At 32.5% G+C, this 13,956-nt stretch overlaps 1 protein-coding gene across 2 annotated transcripts in view; it reads right to left on the minus strand.

The window, feature by feature from the left end:
• LOC131845833 (semaphorin-1A) overlaps positions 1–13,956 on the minus strand; it is a 122,219-nt gene that overhangs the window by 43,594 nt on the left and 64,669 nt on the right. For both annotated transcript variants that reach the window (XM_059194964.1, XM_059194962.1), the window contains one exon: positions 12,794–12,858. The gene's annotated coding sequence lies outside the window, so the exon portion shown is untranslated. The remainder of the gene's footprint in view (positions 1–12,793; positions 12,859–13,956) is intronic.

Below are 13,956 nucleotides of genomic sequence, written 5' to 3' on the forward strand. Positions count from 1 at the left end.
ATTTCTACAATACAATACCTATACATGATTTGATTAATTAGCACACATTGCGCTAATCCGCGAAGGTTATGCAATTATTGCGCTGTCAGACAAATATGCTGACGGCCCTATAAACAGCAAGCATTACCTACACTCGGTGTTTATGATCTGCTGTTTATCACACAATGATATGAGATTATCACTTTAGCTACTATAATTATTGATTCTGTATACATGTCAGAAATGGAAAAACTTATATGTAGAACAGAACAATAAATTAGTGGCAATGAAGTATGCTTCAAGCATTTTTAGCACTTACGCCATGCGTTCCAGTCTTAGCTTCTGCATCTACTTTCCGCTAATATAAGTTGATCTAATTATGAGAAAGATCGTAATTAATACTAAGTATGTATACTAACGAGTTTCAATGTCAAAATAACAAAACCAAAAATGGTTAAAAATATTTTTAAATTAGTATAACTATGTAGAAAATGAAATAAAAGAAAAAGGTAAGGTAAACAATGATTCATATTCTTAGATCAATATACGAGTCTATGTATAATTTACATTTGTACACTCATAGTGATGTACAACACTATTATAATTAGATTTAGAAAACATTTCTTCATTCTTTGCCACTCGTGAATAATTATTATAATTATAAAAACTACTTTCAGATGGGGTCGTAAATATGAATTACATTTTTAAAGATTCTTAATGTAAGGTAGGTATTCCAGCAGGTACATTCAGACAGCGATTAAACTCACGATAGATACCATGACTGTGACACGTCTGTAATTTCCAAACAACAATATCTACCTATTCAGATTGATTATCAAAATGAATTTCTTTTATTTAATTTTATAGTCCGTACAAAATGCCTGGGGAAAATATTATAAGTTAATACCAGTTCCTAGAATTAATAAAAGAAAATTTTCTACAGATTATTAATTTTTTTAAACAGATTATATACAGATTATAAACAGATTACATATTATAAATGATGTTTACTTTTAATTTTATGAATTTCTTATATAAACAACAAAAGATTAAGTTTACGGTTAATTAAAAAAAATTCGTTATTTTTTAAAAGTTTATAAAGCTATTAGCTATCCACCTCGGTTTCGTAGTGTGTATTTATAATGCATTTACAGTAGAGTATATATTTATAACGGACGTCATATAAGTATATATATGAATTTATTTCAGAATGTTTATTAGAATTAATTAAATCATGACCGTAACAAACTAAGCTGCTTTTTAAGATTAAGTAACCTGAGAAAATAATACTAGTGGTATAAGACGAAAGTAGTGACTTAGACTTATTTAGGTAGGTACTTTTATCAAAAAATAATTTTATTATGACTATTTAATTTTATCAATACTACTTTATTATCTGTTATTACATTATTAGCAGTTTTTATTAGAGAAAGTAACTTTGTATCATTATAAAAGTGGCAACTGTGATAGATAAATAAACTAACGATGGGTTGGACAGCGTGTGACGTGGGTCCTGGCTGCACCCGTGGGACCATCGTGTCATTTGTTACACCGCTTCCGAACTCGCGTCCGCTTACGCGCCATCACCGACGTCCTACCCGGTCTTTGTCATGGGATATCTGAAACGTCACGATCATTCAGTTGGCTATTATTTATGGCAACAAAAATAACAGCCAGCATTCTTTTATTAGCTTGAGACGTAAGTACATTTTTCTTTACATAGTAGAAAAGCAAGTTCCGCTGTCTGTCTACCTATGTGTGTGTGTATCTTTAAACAACGCAATGGATTTTAATGCAGTTTTCAGCAATTGATAGAGTGATTCAAGAAGACATCATAGAAGGGTTATATGTATGATCATAATATTAACGGCCGCGGTGGTCTAGCAGTTTAGCACACCGTGGATACGCAATATCTATGTATTTATATCTGTTGTCTAGTACCCATAACACAAGCTCTGCTTAATTCGGTACTAGATGATGTTGTGAATTGTCCAGGGGTAATATCATTATTATTAATGATTCCACACTGCCCCACATTACTACATTCCAACCGTGCATAGTCGGAGTAGCTTGCTAGTATTGTATACATAGATAATTGTTTCGTTAAACATGGCCATGGAGAATAATAATGAACTTCAAGGTTCATCATAAAAGTTACTTATTTTATAAAATGTTGTCTTAAATGTTTCCAACCAAGGAGGTAAATTTCTTAAGGTTGATTGCACACAACGTACTTTAAACGATCACGTTTACACACGTTTAGCGGTAGTATTATACTAGTTACTAAAGTAAGAGATATTTAACAAAAGATTTGCTGTTGTTTATCATAATCATTAAGGCAGGGCGAAGGGAATGTTAGTAATGGGTTTATTTATTTATATTCTTTCTTCCACCAAATACAAAAAATAATTATTACGTTAACTGATTTTTTTTTCGGACTACTCTAATGATGTTGGCCGCAGCTGGCCTTTACAGCTTCACCGGACGTTAGGGGGCGAGTGCAGTCCAAACCCGCGGAAGGACTTATGGAGCGACTGAAGGCCAACTCCTGCCTGACGGATACGGCTTTAGTCTAAGGGCACCACTAGGGGTTCGAACCTCGGGTCAGGCCGTCGTAATTTCGATCCCCGTTTGAATTGGACGGGGGATCGATCGGAGGGGACGTTAACTGATACAAAAGGCGGTCTTATTTACTAATTCCTTCCAGGCTACCTTTGGGTGGATAAAATAAAGATAAGAAAAGGGGAGATGACACACGTAATAAACATAAAATATAACAATTAAAAATGAGCGTTTATAGACTTTTTTTATAATGGATGATAATGGAATAGTGCACCTGACTGCACTAATGGTATATGCTAGCGGAGCACGAGTAGAGGATGATAGTATGAGGTCAAGGCAGTTAGCCCATCGTCGCAAATTCTTCATAAATTTAACCTTTAACATAAAGGTTTCCAGAGGGAACCGTGTGGAGGACAACCTGACATGATACCTAGCAATGAGGTTATTAATCCACTTCATCTAATTACTAACAATCTCCTTTCCCACGGTTTGGTGACCATTGCCAGCAATGAAACACATCGAAGTCCTCGTGATTCCCCCTGAAAACCGTTGTAGGTGGTTCCTTGTGAATTCGGTTGGGTTAAATGACTTGACTTCATTCTCGTACTAATCAAGCACTATTGCCCCGCCACATACCGTATACCGGAAGGCGGGAGCACAATTTCATTATCGACCATACAAAAAAATCTTTAAGACAATACTCTAATTTCTTATTCCTCAGAATATTAGATTTCGAGAAGAGTTGAATGCTGTTGAGATTTGGGCAGTAGAGGGTTCGTCCAAAGATTCCACTCCACTTTCAGTTTATATATGTCACAAGTATTAAGTAATCTCTAAAATATACATGTTGTTCATATTCTTTGTTTTGCCTCATATGGATTCTAAAAGTATCCGAGTCTGCCATCGATGTGGTGACCGTCTTCGTCATGTAATTTATCTTATGCTGATCTTCATTAATAAATCACAGACAAAATAATACAACATATTAGTAATGTATGGCGCCAATTATACTATTTTAATTCATTAATAAAGGTGAATAGTTTTACATATTTCTATGCAAATAAAAAGTATAACCTACAGATAAAGTTTGAACAATGCACGTAACTAGGGATGAACGATGAAAACGATTCCAGCTAAAATGCCCGCTTACGTAAACATTTTTTGCATACCTGCTACTTTTATACTAGCCGTACTGAATTCCAATCACGAGATCAAAAATATTTTCATAGAATATCGCGCGAAATATTTTTTAATATTTTTATAATACCCACTATACCTATGTTTTATTTGTAAAAAAAAGTTTTTTTCCAATATACTATGTATGAGCAATATTTTGATTAAAATAAAACTTACTTTCCATAAGTTGGTTTTCATCTATTTAATAGATGCATACCCTAATAGGCATATAAAATCATTAAAATGGGTAAAAATAATGCTTTAAATTAACAGTCGAATTTATGTTGGTTGTACAGATACATGCAATGTGGAACGTGGTTAATTGTTGTGCTAACTTGTCAACATAGTGAAGCTTATTTATAGCTGGCCAATCTAAGCAAAATAAAAATGTAATAAACCATAATGTATTTACATAACATAAAAGATAGTGTATGTCCGTTCACGTCACTCAATCTATATTTATAATAATAGCATAGCTTTATATTCCACATTCTATGCTTTAATCAAAATGAAACTGGTCAGTGTTGTAATACAAATAAAAACATTCATCAATTACAACTTCTACACATTAGTGTTCCTATTTCTACTGTTGTGTTTATTTATATATGTATATTAATATTACTATTTATTAGCGTTTCATAAGGTTTATTTTCCAATTTTAATTAAATGCAAATAATTTACATAGGCACCATAGGTATCCATTTAGTATGTACGTATGTATATCATCGAGCACGTGCACATCGCGTCTAACAATTTAGCATTCGCAACGAACAAAAGAATTGCACCTATTGTATGTGAATCTACATAAATGTATTGGTAAAAGAGCAAATTATCGGGAAACAATCGAGTAGTCATATGTAGTACTCTTAGTGACTCACAACTCTCAGAACTGACTCACAGACGGCGCTAACAGATATTCTAGGAACAGCAACCTTGACATTCGAAATGCGTTCAGTGATTTGTACATTTTTCCCTATTTCAAATTATCGATAGATAGAAAGTAGGTATCGGTAGCTTTAATTCTTCAGAAAGCGCATACATTCGTAGAAGGTTCTTTTGCAGTTGCAATATGAATAGTATTTTGAGTTGAAGTAATTCAAATAGTCATACAAGTACCTTAGTCATAATAGTGGTTTGTACATTTTTTAATTTACAACTTTATTACATACAGTATTTTATGTAGGTAAACTTTGTACAATGTCATCTGCGTGGAGGTACCTATACCTATACCTATTATAGCTTGCTTTGTAAGATAAATAAATAAATAACACATCCCCATTTGATCACACGATAAACAGAACTTGTGTTATGGCTACTAGACAACAGACATAAAAACTTTAATATTTTTTTGTAAATATGTACATACATACAGATACAAAACAAACAACAATACTCAAGAATACAAATGTTTGTACAGTGCAAGGAATCGAACCCGCGACCATCGGAAGTAAAGCGGTGTGCTAAACCGTTAGACCACCGAGGCCGGCAAGCCGTAAGATGTGTGTTGGCTGAAGAGTGAGATATTTTGTGAAATTTCAGGATACGGAGGCATTATATCTTAGTTTTTTAGAATGGTAAGTGGTGCTATGGCCGTCACATGATAACGTGTCTCCGAGCTGCTGTTATGTATATATGTAGGTGACAGTTACAATTATCATCAAGTGTGCGTCAGATCTATTCTAATCCATTTCAGTTACATAAAAAACAATTACTTTATTGAATTTTCTCATGTAAGTCTGTCTGAATAATTGAGAAATGTTTTTACAGGATAAAAATTACATATAGAGTATGTATGGTACATTTGTATTCCAAAGTTATACTTATGTATTGACTCATACTTTAAGTCCAATAAGAACAAGAGAATGTATGGCAAAGCATTGAATAATAATTTGATCTTTATGTTATTGCGCGCTAATGTAGTAAAAAAAAAATGGCCTACATGTCAGAACTTTTATTTTAATAGGCATAATTCCTTTCGCCTTTTGTATTTGTGTCAGGGGCACGCTCTCTGTTCGTTTGGTATCTGGTATTGGTGAGGAGTAAGCCTCTATAGGTATCTGGGGATTGAGTGCGTCAGTCGTGCGGGGTGATTCTATCGAATAAAGATAAATGGGTCTGTGAGTACCGGGTTACAGGGACGAGGAGGGCACAGGAGGGGTAAGGGCCACGGGGGCATGGGGTTAATTGGCTGTCAGCGATGAGTTCGGTTTCCACTCTCATTGCACGCTAACCGTGAGTGGCATAGATGGTTTGCTGATGCCGAGGGCAATATTCGTGACGTGTCTGTACAAATAAAACAATAAAAATCGGTGAGGTATAGATAACTGGTGGCGTACGTTATTTTTGACTTTGAATTCGTGATAAAAGGATAAGAGTTGACAGTCAGACGAGGTATAGCGGTGGCTGCTCGAATATTAGTTACCGACGGATATGACGAGACTAGTTCGACGACTACGCTCGTCCCACGGTCGTGCCAGGTGTAGGATTCATTAGCATAACGCATTCATTAACGGGACAGACCGGGTTTTATAGCACTGTTCATATAATACGAATTTGTTTTAAACTTTTTTCACGATTGTTTACTATTCTATAATACATATTACATAACCGTGTATTTAGTAGGATAATATTATCTAAGAGCTCCCGATATTTTGAAGCTGTTACAAACGTTCCTAGTCACGAGTCTACTAGAGATGGCGTTTTATGACAACGTTACAAACGTATAAACTGCCTGCTTGGAGAACAATGCGAAAATATTTTAATAAATTTGCGTTGTTTTACAGATAAATATTTTTAAGCATTATTGACCAAATATATGCCAATTTAGGTATTTAACACCAGGCATCTAGTTGTTTACAACGTATAACTTTATTACAAATCTGTTTGCCTTTTGTTGATTTTTTAGGCAAGTATATTCTAGCTTCGTCTATGTAATTCAAGGTCCAATAACTTTATTTGCCAAGGTTCAGTTCACAAGTCGCAGGCAGCGCACAAAAACTTTTGACCACAGATGAAATAATAATTAGAATAATTGCCTTGAATGCTTCATTACACTTATATGCCTCTTAATAGATGTATATTAGTTTAACTAGAAGTACTTATAAGGAGTTTATATTTAGGTATTGTTATCATATCACCATAGCTATGTAATATAGAGAAAAAGCATTCAAAAGTAAATGTTTTTTCTCACATATGTATTTAGGTATATTCTCTCTCTCTTTTCTAATTCGCTTGGTTTTATTACTGTTGCAATTTATACGAGTAAAGCCGCTTTTTCTATTCACATTCGCAGAAAAACAGCGCGAGGCTAACATAAATCTGTGAAACATACAAAGCGAGGAACGCCCCGGGACAAAGTAATGAACTAATTACATTAGTATACGGCTCGAGATGCGACTAAAATGGATAAACCGCGACTATTAGCAACCTTATGCTTTCAGAATAATGATCTCTATTGTCTTTACACTTAGAGCCACTTTTTTCATCGCTGTTATTTTACATGCCAAATCACTGGGTATCCTATTCGCTGAGTAAACTCATTAGCTCGTCTTGTTGTTGTCGGTTTCCATATATTTGTCTAGTTGATGTAGGCACTGATGCTGCGATTTGTGGTATTAATAAGGAAACAAAATTATACAGTGATTAATTATTATCAGTTCAAATATTACTAATAAATATTCCTAAATTAATAGACTAGAAATATTTATTAAAAATAATTTTACTTGAAACTATGATGTTCCATAATCGAAAATAAATATTCAAACACTATCTGTTTTTTATTTATATCCTATGTTTACTTGGTGTTATGGTTTGGCAATATTAGTATGTTATTGATCTTGAATTTTTTTACAATATTCATATTAATTTTAAGCAAATGAAGACTTTGCATAATATTACGTTTGAGAGTAATAGACGTTTTAAATCAGTTTTTCCAAATTAAAACAGCTTATAAATTTTAATAAAAAACATAATTTATTATGTTTTTTCTATACAATATAACCGCATTAATATATCATATATTGAATATATATGTCAAAAGTACTAAATTGGCATATATAGGCCAAATGTAATGCAAAGACTTTTATTAGTGTCCGACCAAACTATTTATGAAGAAGGTGCTATAAGATACAGAATGTAACCAGTGATTGAATGTCTGGTAGACAAAAAGAAACGCGCGTATCGCAAAATCCTAAGAGATCGAAATTTTGAGTGTTTCTAGCGGAGGTGTTTCAAAAGAGATTTATTAGTATTTTTCCTTTAAGGAGAGTGTGTGTACAATATGTTATGTAAATAACATCAGTATTTTTGACGTCAAAGTGAAATAAATAGACTGTGAATCCCAAAGGACTGGTGTATTTTTCAAATTCAGGAGTAGATTCTTCGCTATTTTAGTTTTAAGATAGTTTTCATCAACATGATCTTTTTGTGTCAATTTTTGTGCAATGACTATATCTATAAAAAAGGATATTAAAGCAATAGTACCATTAAGAATATATCAGATGTAATATCAGTAAAAAAATGTATTAGTACAGTTTCCACAGGCAACCTAATTAAATACGTGATGTCACAAAACTTTACCGTGTACACTCGTACTATCTTATTGCAATAATAAAACAAAACTTTCAGTTATAGTTTTATTACGAAATTTTAATAATTTCTTAATATGTGAACATCTATATCTACAAGATGTAGATGTGTACTACTTTAACTCGTATTTATTGTTATTTTATAGTTCTATTTTGTAAACGTAACATAACTATTTGTTTCATAGATTTATAACTATTTAAAATATATCAGTTTCTTAACATTAATTCATTTAGAAGTAAACTGGGAAGTAAAGTAAGAGTAGAAGATAAATCAGACGTATAAATCAGTGGGGTGAATCGCTTTAGGGGCACAGCTACAAGGCCCGCTATATTATGTGCCGTTATAAAACAGAGTTAATGCGGAGGAAATGTGACCACAGTGGTTGTGCGTTCCTGCGGTCACAAATCATGGAACGCCGCGTCGCATAGCTTAGCCCTCATCTAAATAAACTTTGAAATTGGTTTTATTTATAACCTAAAGATGAAGAAAATATATTATTTATTTGTTCAATATTGTTTGTGACAAAAATAATATTTATTATTTACAGACAAGACTGAAATATATAAGTTTTGTAATTTTTATATGGCTCCAGTTCGTTTAATATAATTTATGTCTATGAAGAAAATCTTAAGATAATTAATTTATTTTCCATTATATCTCCTGTGTTACCTGGATGCGCAAATTCTACTCGTAACAAAACAAGTAGAATTTGTAATAAAAATGCCGTATTCATGTAGCGCGTGATGGGATTCTCGATTGTTCATATTATTTTCACGCAATAATTACTTGAATCTCCCTGGCAGCTGCAGCTATTGAAGCAGTAAATTATATAGAAGTCAATAATTTTCTAACCGTACCAATTCGCGCTAATTACTGACGCAACATAAATATCCGAGATTTATTATGGAAATTGTAGTTAACGGGGCTCAAAGAATGCCAGCGATACAGGGCTCATCAAAGTGGACAAATACATTGATTAAAGCCTTAACTAATCGAAAAAAGTAACATAATTTTTTTAATCGACTGATATTACACTAACTGTTCGCTATCTCATTATGATTATTAATTTAGATACACGTTAGCATGTACGTTACATCATTCACTCAATGAACATAAAAAAGGCTGGCTTTGAAATTACAAACTAGATCTTGTCTTCTGCCCACGTGTGATACGGTGATTATCAATTAGCGAATTGTTAAAATTTTTATGGATAGGTATATGTGGTCAGGATTGTCCTTCGAAAAGAACTTCGATGTACGAATGGAATAATAATGTTGAATAAATTATATTTAATGGCGAGTGGGATTGTTTTTGTACCGGGTACCCGACCGGTCTGCGGAGCCCGAGTGCTTTTTTTGTACGTAATCAATTTTAGATTTGGAGTGGAGTCGTGACCTAAACGCGTGAGCCTCGCGGGCTTCCGAGTGGTTTGCTTGGAGTCGACGGTACACTCAGCTACATAAAGATATTTGGTGACAGAACGAAATGCTTATAGCGTTTATGTTATTCAGATACAAATAAGTAATGAGTTATAAATCTTAATTAGATCAAATGTTTGTATTTACATAAAATCTTTGATATAAAAATAATAACTATATATATTGATTTAATATGATCCTGTAAGCTAATGTATTCAGATTAATTTAATTTATTACACGTACGTATCAATTATTAACGCTCTCTAATTAAAGCTAGCAGTACCAGTTAAGATTAAATGGAAGTAGACACAAATCAGAGTAATATTTACATAATCAGAGTTATATATTTACATATTTTAGTGAGTTATGTGTAACAATAAGTTGAAACTCAGTTGCTTAACAACTGTTTGTTTTCTAGCGAATAGTTTAGTTAGTAAGAGGCTTCATCCTACAAGTACATTTTCTTAATAAAATGCTTATTAAACGGTAGGTAGTATAAATTTCGGCCTTATCTTTTTAAAAATATTAAAAAAAATATACTGATTATTCTTAACGGTGAATTTATATGAAGATTACTGTACCTAGAGGTACCGATATTCTGTACTTATATGTTAGAAGTTACATGGATACCACTCACCTTTTTAAAACACTACTTAAGTGATAAATAAGCATACTATTTGCCTAAACATAAGTATGTAACGCATCGCTGTAAATAGGTTTAATTGCATACAGTTGCATGTGTAAATATTAACATTGTATTATTGTAAGTATATTTAAAAGAAGCTACACTAAACAACCATAAATTATACAATTGATTTGTTTTACTAATAGAAAAATTTAATAAGTTTATCTTCCGGTTCCGCCCATACTTGCATCTAAGCTTTTAACAGTTTTATTAATTTAAACAGTTTAATTACTATACATACAAGATAACAGTTAACGTTCTGATTGTATTCGATACGATTCGTTTTTGCAGTAACATATTATAAACACAAATTACAAATATAATAATACTACTTCAAGATACCGAAGTATAAAGTAACGATATCATACCTAAATATCACATTTTGTATGCAGTTAAAAGTCTTCTCTATTTATCTGACTTTTATTGCACACAAGCTGTTGCCCGCGACTTCGTCCACGTATAATTTAACTTATTTTATTAAAATAAAAAACAATTCCAAAATAAAAATAATCTAAGTTACTCCATACAACATTAGTTCGCTATCTGCGGGTAAAAGTCCCATCAAAATCGGTCTAGCGGTTTCACAAATTAGCAAGAACAAATAGACAGATAATTTTGTAATTAATTTCTGATATAATATATGTTCATATGCATTCTGTGGAAAGCTCTTAATTTTATTCGGACATAGTCATGCAAAAATATCAGATATAATGCTTATATTTTTAGCTTATATATTACAAAACTCTTAAATCCGCAAGAAAATTTTTGCAAGAATATCCAGTGTGGTAAAGTCCGGGACAAATTGTCGGCGTGGGTTTCGCAGACTGTGGAGGATCTGCGAGGATTGTTATTGATGTGCAAAGCGTTCTCTGTGAAGAGCCTTTAGCGCGGTCCATCCGAGATAGTTTTCATTAGGCCCGACCATGCGTGCAGAATACGCCGCGACGTTTACGGCCAAACCGGAAAAATCATAAAATATGTGCTCACATGAGTCTGCTTAATACGTATGAATTGGCTGCAAGTGCTACAATCATATTGTGGTACATTTTAGCCGTTTTTGGATAAGAAGGAGATTGTTGTGACGTTTTTCTTGTTTTTGTTTCGCCATCTAGTATATATTATACTTCTAAAAAAGAGCTATCATACCTTAAAATCTAAATTTACTTTATTGTCTATTGTGTTTCTGCCTAGTATTGCTATGTATTATACTGACTATGCCGTCTTATTAGACCGATTTTCATTACAAATTTCTGAACGCTTTTTTTACCGAGATATCTCATGTGCCACCTATCAATAAAAAAATAATCACTAGTTTGTAAGCTTACATTGCTCTAGGAATAGGACAAAAATATTTGTTATAAATTTAGTCATTTAAATATATTTAGTATTTTTTTAATATAAACCATGCATTCGGGAATCCTAAATATACTAGATTGTTTTTATTCTGATCAAATAACTTTTATAAAATGTTTTCTATGTTAGACATTAGTTATAATTGAGTTTGATAAAGTTCGAATTGAATTGTTTAATTCTTACATAATTAATTAATATAAGACTAAAAACCAGTTTAATCGAGATCACAAAAATAGATAGGTGTGCCGATTAAACCCATTCGTTTTTCTGTGATTGTAATAAATTAATGCTTATCTTTATTATAATTTTTATTATTAGTTAAAACTGGTAAAGATGTAATTAATTAAACGAAATATTATTCATGTCATTTGTGACATTGCTAAAAATATATTTATAAAACAAATTCTTAAATATATGGTTATGTAACAAAATATAGAAGATACTACAGGGGGACAAAGCATAATAGGAACGAATTTTTACTACCTACCTAAATTAATAATCTTAAAATTAATTGTTAAATAAAGTCTTCAATAAATTATATAGTAAAATAGAGTGGGTCTGCGTAAGAAGTATTTAAAGCCGATAGAAGAAATGGTTCCAGAGCTCGGTTTCACAAACGAACATCTGAGGGGGTCCTCAATTATTTCAGTACAAATGTGCAGGAATGTCTAATTTGCTCACGTAATTTTCGTTGGAATTTGTCCCCGGCCGTCGGTTGCCCTGAACTATTTTTATTGCTCGTTTCCTATTTGCTCCACTCCACAGGGAACAATATAAGTTGAAACTCGGGAGTTCCTAACCGACTTGTCTCAAGAACAAGTGTATTGTGAATTGCACGTCGCGACGTCGCCGCCTCTTTGCCGGCGACAGTGTTTTAATACATGTTTTGTTCACTTGTCTTACTTCAGCCCCGTGAGAAAAGGTGCAAAATGGTATTCCTTACTCAGTTTTGTTTTTGTTCGCCTTGTTTTTTATTACCTACAACTTAGATATTTATGGTATTGTTTATGTTCATAAAAGTAGACGTACTTACATGGCTTGTTAGTAAAGTTTATTACGCCTATTCAGCAGTAATTTCCGGAGAATAAACACCTTCCCCTGCAACAAAATTAGAAAGTATTTTATGATAGGTATTCTGTAACGAGGATAAGTTGTAATATTTATACACGTTAATTTAACTTCTGGTAATAAGGCAAGTACTAGAAAAACTAACAAAGGTTATTGAGATAACGATATTAATTATAGAATTGAGCATCTATCATATTCATTCGTACAAGCAGTACAAGGGAAATAACTTTGTACGTAAATGAAATAATGTGACGTGTGTTGAATTATATTATTATTTATGAACACATGCAAATGATTGCTGATTTGTGTTTTTCTGTGGTTTGTGGATGCTAAAATTTTTATCTGTATGATAATGATACGTTCATCCTCAGGATGTCCTATAAGGCGTCTAGGGAATTAATTGTGGAAGAAAAGAAAAGTTCGTAATTAAAGTCTAAAACAAGACGTGACATTTAAATTATTTCGCATAATATTTGGTATAAAGGGCTCCTATTCTATTGTAGATTAATACATATTTTTACATACACTCTTGAAGAGTGTATACAAGAAATACTTACCAGCAACTATTATGAGAATGATATTGTCACCCATATATATTTACCATAAGAAAACGTATTATATTTTCGTTGCTTTGGATTATCTCTTTTTTCTATCTTTAGTAAACACAGCTTCCAATGTAAGCTGCTTGGCGGCATTATATTAAAAATCGGTAGAAATGTATCTGAGAAACTGTTAATATAATGTTAACCTATTTATATGGTTTATTTTGCAAATTGAATAATATAAACTTATTATCTTGCTGATCGACATTGTATCGTGGTATCTAGTTTGCAATCACTCGTAATAAAGGAGATAAGTGATTTTGGAATGATGCCAGGACATGGCCCGTCGAGCCCCCTCTCCACTTTCCTCTTTACATAACTTCGCATTCAAGAGATCATTAATCTTCCTAGTTCCACGCCAGACCGAGTTTAATTTTAATAAACGGCTTTACTTATACCACATATTGATTTATATTATTATATCGTAATGAATACAGAAAACAGTACTAGCTTTTTTATAACTTATGTTGATTTGTTTTTTATTGCTATGTTATTTGTTGCAGAGAAGATGATTGCTTTTTAAATC

The sequence above is a fragment of the Achroia grisella genome, unplaced genomic scaffold (genome assembly GCF_030625045.1).
Source record: "Achroia grisella isolate CSIRO2021 unplaced genomic scaffold, CSIRO_AGI_Agris_v1 utg487, whole genome shotgun sequence".
NCBI lineage: Eukaryota > Metazoa > Arthropoda > Insecta > Lepidoptera > Pyralidae > Achroia > Achroia grisella.